This window comes from Paroedura picta, chromosome 2, assembly GCF_049243985.1.
Source record: "Paroedura picta isolate Pp20150507F chromosome 2, Ppicta_v3.0, whole genome shotgun sequence".
NCBI classification, from domain to species: domain Eukaryota; kingdom Metazoa; phylum Chordata; class Lepidosauria; order Squamata; family Gekkonidae; genus Paroedura; species Paroedura picta.
In genome coordinates this window covers 99,951,243-99,971,374 of record NC_135370.1, presented here as the reverse complement: position 1 = coordinate 99,971,374, position 20,132 = coordinate 99,951,243, and positions in this window count along the sequence as shown.

Here is a 20,132-nt window from a genome sequence, read left to right as displayed (position 1 = left end):
GAGAGTGAACTGTATGGCATTACTGTGCTCAGTTTCCTCCTCTCCCAAAATCCCACTCTTCTCCAGGAATCTTCCAACCCAGTGTTAACCTGTACTTTAAATAAGGCTAAACCTATTACTCACACAAAGGAGGATTGATAATCTCGCTATGGCCAATTATGCACGGAGGGGAAGGTCCGTATTCAGGGTGGAATGGCATTGCCTAAAATCACCGATAACGCATGGCGCCGGCTGCAGATTCGGTGCATGCCGCCGAAAAAGTCGCGTTAGCAAAATGCGGAAGAAAGCTGAGCTTCCGGGCAACCAGGGCGCGACCAGAAGCGGCACCAAGGGCGCCACATGCATAATCGGTTACTCTGGGTTTTGCCGCCATTGCGTCCTGTCCTGTGCGTAAGCGCTTTGCTTCGCGTCTTCCCCCCCCCCCCCACGTTTTCCATGTGACCTGAAATCGCCGTTTTGGCGGCCGTGCATAATGGGCCTATGAGAGATATGTCTGAGAAGTTCAATGAGAAGACCATCAAGATCTGCTTTTATGACATTTATTCTAGATACAAATTCTTTCTATTTAAACACAAACCATTAGAGCAGATTTTCAGGAAAATGCATTTAAAGTACAGATACAAGGCAATTTATCCAACAATGTCCTGTAACAGTCAGACGAAATATAAGCATTTAAAACAATCGTGTAGTTCTGCAGCAATTTGATTCCAGAATGATATCACAAAGCAATAAGCATTCAGACATTTAAAACAGTCACATAGTTTTGCAGCAACTTTATTTCAGAACTAGGAATCAAGCCCGCTGTCGTGCAAATACAGCGGGCGCTAGCTGGGGGAGAATGTGGCCGCGGACGTATGGGCAACAGGGCCTGGCTTGGGGGGTGGTGTCTGTCGTTGTGCGGCCCCCCTCCCATCGGGGATACTCACTGGGGCCCATGTGGGCGGGCGGCAGCATCCAGGAGACGAGTTGGGCAGCGGCAGGACATGTGGCTGTGCGAGGCGCATGATGGCTCGGCGTGGCAGGCTCCGGGGCAGTCGGCTGTGCAGCGGCGCCATTTAGAGGTGTGGGAGGCGACGGCGGGCCACGGACTGTGGAGCGGCTCACCAGTGTTCTCTGAGTTAGCGGTGCCATTTTGGATCATCGTAGTTTGTCGGCGCGGCAGCAGAGAAGTCCATTGGAAGTGGGGAGGCGTCGGCAGAAGGTTTTGGGTGGCCGCGGCAGCAGGGAATTTCGGGGGAAGGCGGCCAAGCGGGCAGCTGTAAGTGAGGGGGTGGGGGTAGGAAGGACGTGGCCATCGGGGGCTGGGGATGTCCGTCGTCGATCAGGGTGGGAAGGCCGGGGGCTGTGACGAGCGGGCACAGACGCTCGGAGTGGGGGTGCGAAGGGCTCGGGTGGCGGCTGGAGCGCCGTAGTCGGGGCAGGGCATGCGGTGGGCCAAGGGGAAGTTTTCCCCTGGAGCCCAGCGCCGTGGGGCCAGGCTCCTGCCTGGCCACCATCCGGCAAGGATGGTGGGTCGGGAGGAGTGTGGAGTTAGCGGCGGGCTGTCCTCGAGACGGGCCAAGTGGCCAATAGGGAGGCGTGCAAAGTGTGCCTCCCAATTGGCCATTTGGCCCTGGATTGCCACTCTGAGGAGCGAATCAGGAGCCGCTTCACGGCTCCTGATTCCCTCCTCAGAGTTTTTATCCCGGACAGGTCCTACCCTAACTCCTCCCCAACAAGCCCTTACTCCTTTATTTAATCCGCTCCACAGGAGCGGACCTTTAGACAAAGTATCCTGGCTATTAGCATCCTCATAAATGTGATTCTCACCTATCTGGAGTCTTGAGGAGCACCCAGAGTTTCTTTCTATGATGTACCTAAGGAAGCAAAAACAGAATATAGGAAATAGACCACAGGCAATCTATCCCCCCTATATCTGCTCTTGTACATCTGACCTTCTTATATGATTTTGAGCATATCCACCTATCATCCGGGTCCAATCAAATTTAGCAAAAATACCCTTCCAATCATGCAAACCATATCTGGATTTCCTTATTTCAGAAAAAAACCCCTAGATCTCCAGGCCATGTTCTGAGAAGGTAAATGATGAACTGTATCTAGCAGAAATGATACATCACAGGGATTGCAGGTCACATTAGAACAAGATGTGCATTAATTTTAACTGTACCATATAAATAAAATGGGAAGGGAGTGGTGGGAGGGGTTGGGGTGTCATTGCCTAACTTCCACAAGTAAACAAAGTTGTGTGCAAGTCACGCAGAATCAAATATATGAGGGTTTTTCTGCAGTTTAATTTTTGATATATCTAAGAATGGGTCTTTAGACCTTGCAGAGCATTCTGACCCTTCTGTTGAACTCCCTGGCAACAGCTTCCATAGCAGCTGTGGTTCATCTAGCACACAGCCTTGGTAAAATGTATACACAGGTAATACACAAAGAGTTTGATCTCTCTCTTCTTGTCTTTTCTTTTTGCACAAATCTACTCCTTCCAATTCAATGAAAATGTATTAAGCTTTTTCTTGCCTAAATAAATACTTTTAAACTTGACAGTGTGTACTGTCCTTTTAGTTTAAACTGATCCGCTTAGAACATGTCATTGTAACCTGCCTGTTTCAGTTGTAGGTTAAACACAACAGTAACATTCTACACTACTATTTATGTCAATAACTCCAGGCAGTTACTTTCCTGCTGCTAGTCTTCAAAATAAATTAAAATGTATGGATAAGAAGTTGAGTAAATGATAGAGGACACAGAGAAGTCAGAAGCAGCACAGTCAGAAATCAGTCAACCACCAATCTACAGGATCAGTGAATTCTTGGGATTAGATGGAAACGAACTGAACAGGATGCTGTTGTTAAAAGGAGACTTCCAAGTGATTACCATACAAAAGTTTGGAGCAGATGAATCTGCTTTTTAAAGATTTCTGATCATGGGAAGGTGCCCCATGTATACACACTTCCTACTTATGTAGGAGCTTGTGACTGAACGTAAGTGGGGAGCATCACTTGCATACTTGTAGTACACCACCTCTATACAATGCCAGTTTCTCCTTTTTGGTTCCTACTGCTCAGTTCAGCAGCAGGAAGGGACAAAGGGTGGAAGGTACCCTCTGGCAGTCCTAGCTTGGCATCATATTTTATTCATGGGGCTCTTAGGACTAACAGCCTCTGGTGTGATCCCATAATCAGAACATCAAAGTATGGAATAATCCCTGGAATTCTAGATAATCCCTGGAATTCCATGAACAGTTGGAAAATTTTAGGGGCAACAGAAAATCCAACTGGAGGTGCTTCACCTGAAATACCCCTCAATGTGTGATTATTGTTTGAGATTTATATAACTATATTGTTTCATGTAATTGTAGTTTTACTGTTTTATGATTTTATTGGTATATTGCTTTTATTGTTCTAAACTGCCTCAAGCTGACTTGCTCAGGAGAGGTGGGGTATAGATTAAATTATAAATAAATAAAATAAGATCACCAACAATCAGTTGCTGATATGGACTGCAGCAGTGGATATGACTACTGTTTCAGTGACTTCTTTGCACTGCACTGGTCATCTCCATAGTGTCACCTTATTGTTAGATTTCAGTACCAGCATAACTGATGTAGGCCAGTGGGTGTGGGGATCTGGCTCCTTGCTCGATAAGATGGTCAACCCCTCTTTCAATTTTTTTATAGAGCACAAAAAGTGTGTTTCTAGCTTCCATATAAATTGATGTGACTGCTGAATCTAGATGGATGGTTTCCCATCAAAACCACCCAAAACCTCAGAAGTTATGACAGCCTCCTGAAACTGACCTGTGTTGATGGTACATGGATACCAGTTCCTAGTTGTAAGAACCAATTCCTTCCTAAAAGGCTTTTTCAGTGGTTGTTCATTGCAGTGGACCTTCTAGGCATAATAAAGCTCCTGAGTGGGGTTCATTGGACTTCAAAGCATAGAGATAATATGATGCAAAGTGATAAGATTCTGTTTTGGCTCTTTGACTTTGAATAGAGTGATTTTGAATGCAATACTCACTAAAGTTGGGACTTCTTGAAAAATCTACCTTCTGCATCCTAGAATGTGCAAACAAAGTGAGGATGAAGCCCCACCATTACCACCACAACTGGAGCAAGGACTGGATTTTTTGGATTTTTCTTTTGATAATACAAAAGTGAATCTCCTCTCCTGTGTCCTGATAGAACCCCAATAGAGCCCTGATAGAACTGCTCTGTGATAACAGCACTAACAGAACTGTGACTAGCCCAAGGTCACCCAGCTGCCTGCATGTGGAGGAATGGGGAATAAAACCTGGCTCTCCAGATTAGAAGCCACCACTCTGAACCACTACAACAACACCAGCCAATCAAATCTCCAATAGTCAATCAGAAGCCTTGCTGAGCAAAAGCCCTACCTGGTCCCAGACATTTCCTAAAAATATTTGGCACATCCCAGAAAAAGTGTCAGGAGGCAGTTTGGTGCCCACAGGCATAATGTAGACCCCTGCATAAACCAATATCTTTTCTTGAGCCACTGCAAAAGTCATTTTTAGGTCAGACAGGAAGCATTGTTGGAGTGCTCCAACATGAACCCAGCTTGGTGTGGTGGTTACGTCCGCCTATGAGCCATGCGCTTGGCCAGCTGCATGGCCTGGGTGGATGTTGGTCTGCTGCACAGAGGCTGGCCACCCAGCTGGCGGGGGCTGGGGGAGGAACAGCTCTGGCCTCGCCCATGCCACCTTCAAGCTTCCCACCCCTTTCCGCCCTTCTTTCTTCCTTCCCTACTTCCTTCCCTACTCCTTTCCTTCCTTTCCCCCTTCCTTCCAACCTCCTTTACTCTCTTTACTTCCTTCCCCCCTCCTTTACCCCCTTTCTTTCCTTTCCTCCCTCCCTCCCTCCCCCCTCCTCCCCCACACACCTGGAGATCCTTGCACCTGTTTTATTTTGAGGTACAACAAACTTTGCCCCTAGTATATTATAATCACAATAATTATTCACATGAATGGTTTTCAAAGTGTCCGATGGGACCCAAAAGCAGAATCCAAGTCTCTTGCAAGTGGATTAGAGCCAGGAGTGGGACTGGAGGAAAAACACCAATGTGAGGTGGAAGAGGAAACTCTGGGAGGTTTGCCTTGATGTGCAAAACAACCACAAAACACAGTCTGTTGCTCACTAATGATACACCTATATATTAAACTTGAAAAATAATATATATGAGCTTGTTCAGTGCTAACTGATGTAACATGACTCCATTTTATAGAGAAAGCAATACTGAGTTACTTTGCAAGTCCTAAAACATACAATAAATTTTGAGATGAGTTCCCCTTAAAAATGGAGAACCATTTACTTTAGCCCCTACAGAAATGCTATAAAGACAGAAACCATATATGAAAAACTAGCCACAGATCTAGAGTGTCTGCATTTAAAACAGTAAGATTTCATTAGAAAACAACAGGCAGCTAGTGAGTGTCTCTTGGCTATAAAAGGAATATTCAAAAATATTACAGTTTCATTTAATAACTGCCACTTAAAACTGCAGTTTGCTCACTTTTAACCATCTACTTCATGTTGACAACAATTTCTCAGTGTTATTTAAACGACTATCATTTTTGAGCTCTGACCTTTCGCAAAATGAACTTCTAAGAATTACAAACTCATTTAATTGCATGGACAGGTAGACCTCCCTCTCATAATGACAAGTATTCCCTTGCTAACATTGTTCATCTACTTTCATTTTTTACAGTTCTATCGTAGCTAGCACATACTAGTTTTTCTCCCGTTCTTAAGCAGCTGTTGTAGCAACCCAACCAACCTCCTTCTAAATTTAGCACACTGTAGCCCTCAAGGATATGAACAGCTATTATTTAATCAGAACAATGAAGGCAAAGTGATCTTCTTTATCAGCTGTCATTCTCTAAAGATATTTGGGGAGGGGAGAAAAACCATTTATGAAGGAAAATTGTCCAGGAGATTAAATCAGTATCACATGAAGCTATTTGCCAAAGTTAAAGTGAAACCATGTGAAAGCCCATCTATTTATTTCAATCATTATGTAAATGATATCAGGCTGGTCCTTATTAGATTGCAAGAGGCCAGCTAGGCACTCATATCAACCCTGTGCCCCTCTCACTAAAGAGATATCCAGACAACGCTGAGATAATGGAGGTAGCTGGTGAAGACAAGATCAGGCTTTCATAAAATTTAGAGACATTCCCTTAACATTAAGGAAGTGGTAATTTGTGGATTTGCCCTACAAGTACAGGACAGCACTTAATCCTAGAACAAGGTTAGAAAACACTTTACAAGATGTTTTAGTTCCTCTTTAAAGTTGTTTTAAGCCATTCCTTTTCCTGGTAATGCTCATTTGTGGATCCAGACATATTACACTTTTGCTGTCAAGGAATATATATACATTCTCCATTATCCTTTGACTTCTGCTCCAGTTGTCCTCTGGCAATAAAAGAGAACTGAATGTTGCTGATAAATTTTTTTTGCACAGGCATTCTCATACTTTGCTTCCTCTAAATAAAAATTAACCATTAAAACTCACTTTTCCGAAAAAGTTTTTTTTCTATGCCAATATTCTATTGCAGAGTAAAAATAATTTAAAACTGTCATTGCACTTCAACAAATAGTAAATGTTTCTTTTTATTAAAATATTTACAGGAAAGTTCGAATTCCTTCATGTTTGGCTCATGCTGTTGTTGCTATCCATGGTCTGACCACCAATTTATCAATGGTCATGTTGAGCTCTAGCTCATTATAGTCAGCTGGGTGACAGGTGTCTTTTACACTCTTATGGCTCTGTCACCCAAGCATTCTTTTTTGCTTTGCAAGCAAATTTAGATGTATGATAAATGTCTGGAATGGTGAATTAAAATAGATCCTTCCTTTCTCGATCTCTGATCAATGGTTTCGATTACTTGCAGACACAGATATGGATGAATCAGCAGAGCTTGTGCACATGTGTGGTTTTGCAAAGGATCACAGGAATGGGAATTTCTTGCTATGTTCATAGAATAGAATCGCTCCCTTTAATATCTGCTCCATTATCTTCCCCACAACAGACTCACTAGTCTGTAGTTTCCCGGGTCATCCTTCCTCCCTTTTTTGAAGATTGGAGTAACGTTTGCTCTCTTCCAGTCCTCCGGGACATCTCCAGTCCTTAAAGAGGTCCCGAAGATGATGGACAAGGGTTGTACAAGTTCTCCGGAAAGTTCTTTGAGCACTCTTGGGTACATTTCATCCGGCCCAGGGGATTTGAAGTCATCCAGTGCAGCTAAATGCCTCTCGACAACCTCTCTGTCCATGTCAACCTACCACCCAGACACTATCTCTTGGCTCTAGATGTACCTAAACCCTTTGACCTGTGGGAAAAAACAGATGTAAAATAGGCACTGAGCTTTTCTGCTTTCTCTGCATCCTTCGTTAGAGTTTGTCCATCCACACCCAACAGAGGGCCTATTCCCTCCTTTAATTTACATTTGCTCCTCACATAACTGAAAAATCTTTTCTTGTTACAGTGGGCTTCCCTGGCCAATCTTAGCTCACTCTTTCGCCTTTCTGATGATTGATATGTTAGTTCTTCAGATTCTTATTCGCCCTCCAAGCCAGTTTTTTGGTGGTGCCTGATCTCTCATTGCACTCCTATTCCCACTGCTTGCTTAATAGCTGCTACAGCAACAGTAGCAAAAATCATTATAAAATTTACCTTTCAAAGAATTGGTTAAATGCACACATATAATTGATAAGAGGGGAAAATATAAATGTATGCAGGTAGTGCAACAGTACTATACATGCACATATTAAGGCAATATGCTAGTGACATAGCTTCTGCTCAGCCGTGAACTGACTCATAAAAAAGTAGTTCAAGACATTTGCCAAGCAAAAAATCAAAACTTAGGACTGACTCACCACATTTTGCAAACAAAACAGGTCTCTGCCAGTTGGTCCAAAATTTACAAGTGTATTGAACAAAGACATGATTAGCTGACAGCCAGGACTCCTCCTCTTAATTAATTTTCATTTACTTTATTCATAGCCTGTCTGTCTCACTGAAGCTCAAGGGAAATCGCACAGGCACAAATGACCTTTAAAAATAAAGCTTTTTTCTTCATTTGAGATGGTTAGAGATCTTCCTTTCTACATTCTATAAGGCAGACTCTTAGGGCCATTTCGCACGGCTTCAAAGTAGCAGAATGGTTGCTATTTGGAAACGCTACTAATTTGCCATAACCCACGACGTCGTAGACAATCTGCAACAATCCTGAAACCAATCAGCAAAAAGCGCTTCGTTGTGGCGCTTTCAGGGGAATCCAGAAAAGTGGATTCACCCTCCGGATAGCGATACACTCCTGCAACCAATCTGCAACAGTAGCGCTAAAGACCTGTGCGTTACCATTGTTGCTGTTTCTTCAAAGTCCCTCCCCCTGGCTCTCTCCTCCAAACTTCCGGCGAAGCGATCGCCATTTTTTTTTCTCCGAGCGAGCGGGGATAAACGCACCGGCGAGCCTCTTTCTGTTTAGAGGCTTCCCTGGCTTCAGTCCTTCACCTTTAGTCACTAAGCACAAACCACTAAAAAGCCCGTTTGCTGAAATAAAGTCCCTTTATTTTTTACAAATAAATTCAGCCGAAAATCGGGCCCGTGAGAGGGGGGGGGATTTTTTTTTTATCACTCGAGGCAGCGTGCAAACGATCATACAATCAAACGACAGCTCACATTAGGCAGCTGGATGGGTCTCTCCGTAGCAACGAATCTACCTAGATTCGTTGCTATGGGTCGTTTTTTTTTTTAAAAAAAACCTTTCTTAAAGGGAAAGGGGCTGTTTGGGAGCATGCTAACGGCTGCCCATTGGCTGCTTGACGGCCAGGGGTGGGACGAGCTTGGCAATAGCGCTTCCTTTCTAGCGATTTCTGCCGAGACCGGAAGCCTGTGGGAAACGCTAAAAAACGCAACTGATTCCACTACAAAGGCAGGTATGCATAACGACGAATTCCACTATTTTAAATGGCGATTTTTCATTCCGCAAACAATTTGCAACAAAGATCCCTGTGCGAAAAGGCCCTTAGCTTTGCAATATATTCCAGAACTTGCTGCAAATAAGGAAAAGGATCTTTAATCACTGTTTTCATTACTTCTAGAGATTCACCTGAAATTATTCCAGGGCCCAGCAGTTTCCATGAGGTGCCTGGACAGTAAAGGTAGAGCCAGCTTCTTTGGAGAAGGATCACTTCCACCATCAAACAGAATGAAAGATCATCGTACATAGCTTTTAGATATCTGATGTATAATTTTATCTTGTATGGGAATTATGATCTTATTTGTTTTAACTGGATGGGTAACTGATTGAATACATCAATACTATTAAAGAACTTATAGTATGTTCTATATATATGATTTGTTTTCAGGAGTTCAATGTGATAACAGTACATGGGGAGGGTCAAAATTATCTTGCAAGCTTTTGCCACCTAAAGGATCATTGTTCAGACAGATACAGATGGCATATCCTACTTCACAGATCATAGCTTGTACTCTCTCTGTTCAAGGGGGGATCCTTCTTATTTGCTCTAGGAAAAAAGGATGTTAATAGTTCTATCATTTGTTTCTATGACAACATACTTTCTACCACTTCTATAGCCAATATGCATCTTATGTTGCAGTCTTAAGACTACATTGAATGGAGCTCATTCCCACTGAAGTGTTCCACTAATCATTCAACTATAATTATGTTATAGCTCCCAGAATATCTTTCTCCTGACCTATATTTTGTTTTCTTACAGTACAAAGATACAGTTTGCTTATCAGACTTAGTAAAGGAGGCAATAGGCCCACTGTTGGGTGCGGATGGACAAACTCTAATGGAGGATGCAGAGAAAGCTCAGTGCCTATTTTATATCTGTTTTATCCCACAGGTCAAAGGGTTTAGGCACATCTAGAGATGGCAGTAGCCAAGAGATAGTGGGGCTTTCCGCACCGGGATCCATGTGGCAAATTGTTTGCTGAACGAAAAATCGCCATTTTAAATAGTGGAATTCGTCGTTATGCATACCTGCCTTTGTAGTGGAATCCAGTTGCGTTTCTATCGTTTCCCACAGGCTTCCGGTCTCTGCAAAAATCGCTAGCCAGAAAGCGCTATTGCCAAGCTCGTCCCGCCCCTGGCCGTCAAGCAGCCAATGGGCGGCCGTTATCATGCTCCCAAAAAGCCCCTTTCTCTTTAAGGAAGGTTTTTTTAAAAAACACACACACACACCCGTTGCAACACCCATTTCATCGTTGCCATGCTCCCCCCCGAGTGAAAAAAAAAATCCCCCCCCCTCACGGGCGCGATTTTCGGCCGAAAACAGTGTGAAAAATAAAGTGAAAATAAACCAGCAAATGGGCCTCTGCGATGCTTGTGCTTAGTGACTGTAAACAGAGGAACTCCAGACAGGGAAGCCTCACTGGCTAAACGGGGGCTCGCCGGTGCGTTGATCTCCGCTCGCTCGGAAAAAAAAATGGCGATCGCTTCGCCGGAAGATCAGAGGAGAGAGCCAGGGGGAGGGACTTTGTAGAAACCACAACAATGGTAACGCACAGAACTTTCCCGCTAGTGTTGCAGACTGGTTGCAGGAGTGTAGCGCTTTCCGGAGGGTGAATCCACTTTTTGGGATTTCCCTGAAAGCGCTACAACCAAGCGCTTTTTGCAGATCGGTTTCAGGAGTTTTGCAGATTGTCAACAACGTTGTGCATAACGGCAAAACTGTAGTGTTTTCAATTAGTAACCATTGTGCAATTTTGGAGGAGTGCGGAAAGCCCCAGTGTCTGGGGGGCAGGTTGATAGAGAGGTTGTCGAGAGGCATTTAGCTGTTACAGCCACCCAGCATTTCTCTTTGTTTCCCACCTGGATCATGGCATCCCTGCTGCTTCACGGGATCCAAAGCCAGGGCTTATCTCCAGGAGGACTGATCTCTGTTGCCTGGAAATGACCTGCAATTCCAGCAAATCCCCAGGTCCTAACCTCCCCCATCCTGCAACCTCTCTACCGCAGAGTTCCCCCCTCCCAGGCAAACCCTTTCATCTCCAGGAACCTGGAGATGTCATTGCCCCCCACACACACCAAAACAGCCATTTCCCCCTCAGGAGCTGATCTCTATAGTCCAATTCCAGGATATTTCCAGGCCACAGCTGGAGATTGGTGACCCCTGGGTCAGGAATGTTCCTCGAGGTTTGGAGGAGGGGCCTCAAAAGTTCAAGGGTTGGTAGGAGCTTTTGCCAGGTAGTCAGCCCCCAAGAAGGCCACAGTTCAGGTGTGTATTGTAGCTCCTGTTGTATCCCTGTTTACAACAGGCTTTGCCTCTTGTAATGTATAAATTCAAGTTTTAAGTTGTCTCACATCCAATGGCACCACTTAATTCAGGGGTAGCCATGTCAGCCTAATGTAGTAAAATAAAACTGAAGACTTTTTATGTATAAAAAGAATATTAAAATATAGAAATGATGGCCAAGGTCAATGGGAGTTGATTTTTTTGTTCTATTATTTCAACGATACCCTACCTTTCTTCCATCATGCAGTTTAAAGCAATGTACATAGGGTTTCCAAACACTTGCTGAACCCAGTTTTCTGAATCAAGTACCTTTGACCATACCCTGGAATTTTATTTAGGAAACAGAGAAAGCTACAAGTCACATGACAACAATAGGAAGTGTTGATCACAGGAATGCCAGGCTCACTCACATAACAAACTAAGCAGAATATAATCCAATCCATCATTTGGTGGATTTCCTTTCCTCTGTCACTTTCCACCTGCAGACATTTGAGCTTCTTCAGATTCCTGTGCCAAGCATTTAAAAACTACTGAAATTATTAGACAGTCCAAAGTATAAGAGTGCTACACAAAATATCATCCTGTTTCAACTTTGGGGCAGAAATAAGTTGTTGCAAAGCAATTTGGCATCAAGCATGAGCTAGTTGTCAGAATATTTGCTTCTTTACAGTTCTATACAATTTCCTGTACATGCTACGTCTACACTATTGTTTCCTGGTTGTTCCTTCCCGTATTACTCCCAGCCAGCCAAGAATCACATGACAGGATTGCATCACAACATTATACAGCAGATTTCTATATGCTTTTGTTTCTGCAGGTAAATAAAGTCATCTGAAGGCTACACTAAGTGACACAGGCATAGCTGGGGATGCCTGTCATTTTGAAGCAGTGAGTTCTAAGACAGGAACTCCTTTAAACTTCACTACACATTATAACATTTATTCAAGTATGAGCTTTCATGAGTTGCAGCTCAGGTGCCTGTTGCACAGATTTATATGGAAAATTACAGGGGGAGGAAGGGGCAGTAACAGGCATGCTGTGGATCCAGTCATAAATGTATTACAAAAGACTCCCTCAACTCACCCAAATAACAGATGGGATCAAAAAATTAAAGACATTTTGAGGTGATATATGGCCCCCATTATCCTTTTAGATACTGTAAGAATAAGAATTTGCTTTAATGTGTGTCTTAACCTTTAAAAAAGAGCCTTCTTTACTAGAGAAACCCATGCCCAAGATTTAAGGAGGCGAGTCCTTAGCAAGCTGAAGTAGTGAGAGAGTAACCACACTCTATCCTGGAATGTTTTATACTATACTACTATCAAAGTTTTAAAAATGGGCTCTAGAAAGTGGCAGCACGTGGGATGCTGTTGCACAGCTGGTGAGCTGAACTGCCTGAGCCAGGCAGCACCACAGGGCACAGCTGGCCAGCCTTCTCTTGCTCCCCAGAAAGTGGGAGGGCTCTGCAGAGCAGGATGGCTGGGCTGGAGCAGTGTTGTGAAGCTCAGCTAACTGGCCCTCCCTGCTCCCCTGGCAGGCAGGAGACCTGAGAGCACAGCAGTCCAGCCATGGGAGCTGGGCTGATGACAGAGTGCAGCTGGCTGGCCTCCTCCCCGTTTTCCCCAGTTTATTTTTCTGCTGGCTCTTCCTCCTTCCTGCCACGTGCCCAGAAGTGGCATGAAGGAGGAGGGATGAGGGTGGGGAAGAACCAGGGCCATTCCGCACTAGTTCAAAATTGCACAATGGTTGCAAATTGAAATCACTACTAATTTGCAGTTATGCACAACGTCATTGACAATCTGCCACACTCCTGAAACCAATCCGCAAAAAGCGCTTCCTTGTAGCGCTTTCAGGGAAATCCCAAAAAGTGGATTCACCCTCCGGAAAGCGCTACACTCTTGCAACCAATCTGCAACACTAGCAGGAAAGTTCTGTGCGTTACCATTGTTGTGGTTTCTGCAAAGTCCCTCCCCCTGGCTCTCTCCTCTGATCTTCCGGCGAAGCGATCACCATTTTTTTTCTCGGAGCAAGCGGAGATCAACGCACTGGTGAGCCTTCGATTACCCAGTGAGGCTTCCCTGGCTGCAGTCCCTCCCCAGAGCTGTTTTAAGCCAACAAGCACCAAGCACCACACAGCCCCATTTGCTGGTTTATTTTCTCTTTATTTTTCACTTTATTTTCGGCTGAAAATCGCACCCGTGCAGGGGGGGGGTGTTTCCACTCAAGGGGAGTGTGGCAACGATGAAACGGCAGCTCAAACACCACCTGCTAGCTAGATTGGTCTCTCCGTTGCAACAAATCAACGCAGATTCGTTGCAACGTGTGTTTTTTTTTTAACCTGCCTTAAAGGGAAAGGGGCTTTTCGGGAGCATGATAATGGCCGCCCATTGGCTGCTCGTTTGATTGATGGCCAGGGGTGGGACAAAGCTCAGCAATATCGCTTCCTGGCTAGCGATTTTTGCCGAGACCAGAAACCTGTGGAAAACGATAGAAACGCAACTGGATTCCACTACAAAGGCAGGTATGCATAACGACAAATTCCACTATTTAAAATGGAGATTTTTCGTTCCGCAACCAATTTGCAACATAGATCCTGGTGCGGAATGGCCCCCACAATTGACCCCCAGTGGGGTGTCCTCTCCCTATTGGGTGTCTCCCACTAAGGGCCAGTTGGGGCAGGTTTTACTCAGTGCATTGTCCACACACAATCCAGGTATTATTAGAGCTACAGATTATATTATCCTCATGAAGGATACAGTAATAATACCAAAAAGCCAACATAGGATCCAAGAATAATAGGAGAAAAATTGTGCAAAGATCTGATCATTGAAGATGGAATGGGTCAAGGTCCCACAGAAACAAACACACATTAACAGTGTATCAGAATATTGGAGAAGATTTAGACCTTATTTCATATGAGGGGTGTCAGCTCTGGGTTGGGAAATTCCTGAAGATTTGTATATGGAGCCTGGGGATGACAAAGGTTTGTCAGGGGACTGCCCTCAGCAGGGTATAATTTCATACAGACTGCTCTCCATTTTCTGCGGTCTGGAGATAAGTTGTAGTCCATGAGATCCTCATGACTCGCCTGGAGGCTGGCAACCCTGCTTGAATTGTATACAAGCCACAGGGACTGACACTCAGAAGGATTTAGCAGGATGTGAGGTAGATTCCCATAATGGCTATGAAGGATGCTTTTGCTTCCTGAAATTAGGAAAATGTATAAAATTGTTTTATTTCAGAAATCATGTGATAGAGAGTGAATTGTTTTGCCACACTAGACTCTCTTTTATGCCTTTTACGTTCGTGTACTATTTTATTTGCAAAGGGACTATTATGATGTTTTGTGTCCTTGCATTTTAGCCTCCTTGAGTATTGTTATTATTGCTATTATTATTAATTTGATTTTTATACCGCCACTCCCATAACTGGCTCACGGCGGTTAACAAAATAGAAACATCTATACAATTTAAAATCCCCATAAAACAATAATACAGTTTACAAAATATAGCAGATATAATAAATGTAGCAAATGGCAGTGACCTAATATGACCATCCCCCCTATTCCGGGCATCGGTCAGTATAGATGAATCGTAACTGAAGCATAACATAAAATGTAATAAGCCCGTCTACAAGATGAGATTAGGCCCCTCATCAGTCTAGCACTGCAGTTTAATAGGATCTTGGGGGGGGGGGGCTGATTGAAAACCCCAGGGTTCCCATCTGGCCTTCCACAAATGCCTGGTGGAAGAGTTCCATTTTGCAGACCCTGCAGAACTTAGAGAGTCCCAACAGGGCCCGCAGCTCATTTGGGAGCTCATTCCACCAGGTCGAGGCCAGGTGGACCTCCCGAGGTATGGGACCTTCAGCAGATTCATACCCATAGAGCGGAGTGCCCTGAAGGGGGACATGAGGAGGCAGCCGGTCCCAAAGGTAGGCAGGGCCCAAGCCGCATAAAGCCTGAAAAGTCAAGGCCAAAACTTTGAACTTGATCCAGAAGCAAATTAGCAGCCAGTGTAGTTTATTTCAATAGCAGCTGCACATGGGACCTCCAGGGAAACCTGGTAAGGACCTCTGCACCAATTGCAATTTCTGGGTCAGGGACAATGGTAGGCCCGCATAGAGAGAGTTGCAGAAATCTAGCTTGGAAGTGACCATTGCATGGATCACAGTGGCCAGGTGTTCTGGAGACAAGTAGGGAGCTAGTAGGCAGGCTTGGTGTAGATGGAAAAACACCATCCAAGCTATCTTAGTGATCTGAGCCTCCATAGATAGGGAGGCATTGAAGATCACCCCAAAAATCTTGGTTTGTTGTACAGATAATAGTTGTACCCCATCCAGGCAGGGGAGGTGTGCTTCCTAGTCTTGCCCCTTCCTACCCAGCCAGAGGACCTCCATCTTAGAGGGGTTAAGTTTCAGGCAACTCTACCTGATCCATCCAGCTATGGCTTCCAAACAGCTGGCAACTGTTTATGGAGGGGAGTCTGGCTGCCCGTCGATCAGGACGGGTGCGTGTCATCTGCATATTGGTGACAGCCCAGCCCATAACTCTGGATCAACCGGTCAAGAGGGCACATATAGATGTTAAGGTGGGAGAGAGAACTGCCCCTTGTGGCACGCCGCACAGCAGTGCACAGGGGTCAGACAGCTCATTTCCCACTGCAACCCTCTGTGACTGTTCTTAAGGAAGGAGGTAAATCATTTAAGCACTGTCCCTCCTATCCCCGTGTCAGCGAGGCATTTGACCAAGAGCTCGTGGTTGACCATATCAAAAGCAGCTGATAGATCTAACAATATGAAAATGGCCGACCCGCCTCAGTACCAAGTGCACCCACAACTCATCAACCAGTTCTTCCCTGTTGGTGAGAATCAAGTCTAAAATAGCAGTTCCCTGGTTGCCCTTTCCATTTTCTGGGAAATGAAGTTGTCAGCAAGACAAGTTAAGAATTTATTGGACTTTTTAGCAGAGCTGCTCTACCAACAGATAGCTGGGTAATTGAAATCTCCCATGACCACTAGGTCCTGTCTCTCTGATAACTTTGTAATCTGGTCTAGGAGCATCTCATCCACGTCCTCTGGCTGGCAGTCTATGGCAGACCCCCACCATAATACCTCACCAGGTCTGCAAGACTCTTCACAAAGATATTTTCCCCACTCTGGGAGGTGCAAACCATGTCCCAATAGAAGAGCCTCATCATGGTAGCGTGATCCATGGTCCAAAAATCTAAAACTTTCCCAATGACATAACCAGTCATTTATCTGCATTATTTTTCTTTCCCTTTCTATGCTTCGGCCATTAGCAGGAAGAACCAATGATAACACAACCTTCACTTCCAAGTCCTTTATTTTTACTTCTTCTTTGTATTTTATTTCTGAAGCTGCCTTACTTTCCCTGGCCTTGAGACCTAACTGGATTTAATTGTAGCTCCTGTAGGGGAATGAGCATCTGTTAAAAAAAATGCTACTTATCCCAGAAATATTTTGTAACATTTTGTTCTTATAATTCCCAGCACAGAAGAAATTACACAGCATAAAGAGACAATATAAAATGTATAAAGGGAAAAGGCAATGCATTGATTACCTCAATAAATATTACAATGCTAAAGCACCCCTGAAGCTATGCTATTGATCTACGAATGGACTTCACAAACAGGATTAATTATACTTGAATAGAATAATAATGGGGAAGGGAAAAATGAATATAAATATAGAAAACATGGACAATTTCAACAAAGGCTCAAAATATGATTTAGGCTAAAATGTAGAAAGTGTATTATTTTAAGATTGTGTATGACAGTACAACTGTGTACGGAAGTACAACTGATCTCCAGATAACAACATCAGACTGTGTGGCAGTATACCCTCTCCTCTCCCAAATCCCACCTTCTCAAGCTCCAGCCCCAAATCTTCATGGATTTCTCAACCTGGAGTTGGCAACCCTATGTTGTAATAATTTGTAAGAAGGAATGCAAAATTATTATTATCATAAAACAAGTTGTAGCTAGAGATTTTCCATACCCTGACTACATAAGGTTTAAAAAATGAAGCATCTCTGAAATCTGTTTCCATTTTAAATGCAAGCACATTTTCAGCCCCTCTTGTTTCAGAGACCTGATTTTTTTTATGCAGTAGATTCACAGACTATTCATTGACTGTAGGAGTTGGACAAATTGTAAACCAAAGATTTGGAAAGGTATATATTTAAAACTTTTCAAGCTTCCATTTAGGTGGTAGATCTTGTGAATGGGTTCCTGACTTCAGGTGGAAGGTCATCTGAATGACTGCTTCCCATTTCCCTCAGACAGGAAACTATCCTGTGAAACAAAAGGCTACTTGGCCTTTTCCCAGTATCTAGTTTTTGTTACACCAAGGGGAAAGGAGAGGAACATTCAGTCTTCATTACAGTCTGAAGTGGTATAGCCATAACACAGGTTGACCACCTCAGTGAGAACTAGGCCTTAGCATGAGCGCTCTGCTACAGAATCACTGGAAAGGTTAAGCACGTTGATATATCTAGGCTCTTTTCATTAGTAAAATTGGGGATGATAATTTCTAGGGCTGCCAACAAACAAGAAAAAAAGATGCTTGGCTGGGTTTACCAGAAATCTCAGTGGGCAGCTCCCCCCCCCCTGCACCTCCTTGTAAAGCTATATCCCTTATATATACCCATTCACCTCTACTGATGGACTGGATCTGAACTCTGTCTCTAGCATCCATTCAGCTTTATATTGTTTGTATTGAGAACTGATAACTTGAACAATCTCACATTTTACCAACCCCTCTCTTCTCCACGATATCCATCATTATCCATTAAGAAAGGCCTTTGACTCAATAGCCCTGGGAATGGCATAAGACCACCAAGGACACAGAGAAGCTGAAACAAGGTAGCAGGCCACATTGCTGTTTTTACTCATTGGCCACATGTGATAGTTGTGGCACATGATTAACGTTTCTGTTAGGATGAAACAAAATGAAGAATCTCAGAAATCTCTGTAAACTGTCTAGAATAAATGTATATCCTTGGGCCAGCCTGCTCTATAGATTAGAATCAGGTTAATCTCTTGTCAGAAGTATAACAATCCTTCATGTTATATAATGACAGCAATGTGGTTAAGTCAAATATTGTGAACCATGGGCTCATAAATGTGCTAGATGAATGAACACTGACTCAGTTTCGGATATAGCACAAAACTGTGATTTATTTTAAATATGGTTATTTTGAGAATTAGATTTAAGTTTACAGACAGTTGCTCAAAATCTGATTTTCTTCAACAAATGGCTGTTTCAGTGCCTGGCTGGAATTCCAACTTAACTGGCATTGTAGTGCCCAGTAAATCCCACAGCATCTCAAACTCCCATACCATTGGCCAGTCTCATCTTAAAGGCAGGTATTTATTATCATAATTATTTATGTTTTTTATAGTCTGCTTTTCTTACAAGGACTCAAGCTGGATTCCATATGGTGAGTACATTCAACAAAATGGGATATGAATTAGGATATTAGATTGGAAACTACAGCAAAAGTGTCAATATGACATGTTGGACAGTATATAATAGGATCCTATTTACGCTATATATTGCAGAAAATACCATAATCCTGATAATTTCTCCAAGTAGGTTTGTGAACAAACAGGCTGTATCGTAAGTGACTCACAGGAAGTGACATCACAAAGCGAGGAATGGTCAGGTGATACTCTGGCATCTGAGCAAAAACTCTATGGGACAAACTGTTTATACCATAGAGGTTTTACCCAAATACCAGAGTGACACTGAAGCATCACAGGATGCTAGTGCAACACTAGCCACATGGCCTGGACCTTACTCTTTCTCCAGGTAATCCCCTCCCCCCCCCACACACACACATATGCTCATGTTGGTTGCCTGGAGGGATCTGCAAGGAAAGACCTGGCAACCCAAATGCAGCTCTGGAGAAAAAGTGGAGGGGAGGGCTTTCCTAAGTCTTGAGGACTAAATTTGTAGAAATTTAGGCAGTCATATATATGAATACTAGCACTTTTTTCTTCAAAAATATAATTGGATATCCTTCTTGTGTTATGCTTTATTTTTCTTCATATTGATAAAAATATGCATAATATTTAGTAGAGTGATTTGGTCCTTTCTGAATTTTCTGCTTGGCATTCATAGAAGATTAATCTTTTTAAAAAGATTCTTGTATGTTTAGAGACTAATGAGCCATAATTATTCCAGTCATTTATTATATATTGAAGAAATACATCATTTTGCTATCATTAGATATTCAATTAGTTATCTGAAAAGTAATCAAAATAGATGTTATCACTGAGTAGAAGCCTTTCTAGTAAGACCTTTGAAATCTAGTTATGTAGTAAATTTGCAGTTGGGAAAAGCAACATCAAAATGACATGCCTATGTGAATAAAATAAATATTCATTGTATTTCACATCTTTTTCAACTGTGGGTTTTAATACTTTTGGTTCCCAGTTTGTCTTATTAATCAGCTACCAAACATACCAAACAGAAATATTAAACTGGACCAAATGCACTCTCCCCCCCCCCCTCCCAAACATTTCAATTAATGTTTTGGGGGGGATTCCCTTTTTAGGTAATTCTTGAAGAGGGAAATGTTTAGTCATTTAAATTCACTTATCCCTTTCTCTCATTCTTAATTTCCCTCTGATATCATCTCATAGCCAAATCTAGCTACTTGTGATCTTTACTAATGCTCACTGCTGGCATCATATCTGATATAGCCCTTTAATCTCAGGCAATTCACTATGTTATTTCTTGCTGGAACGACTGCCAGGTGACTAGTTCAGAAAATGGGGGGGGGGGCAGAAGTTAAGAATGGAGGAGGAGGCTAATG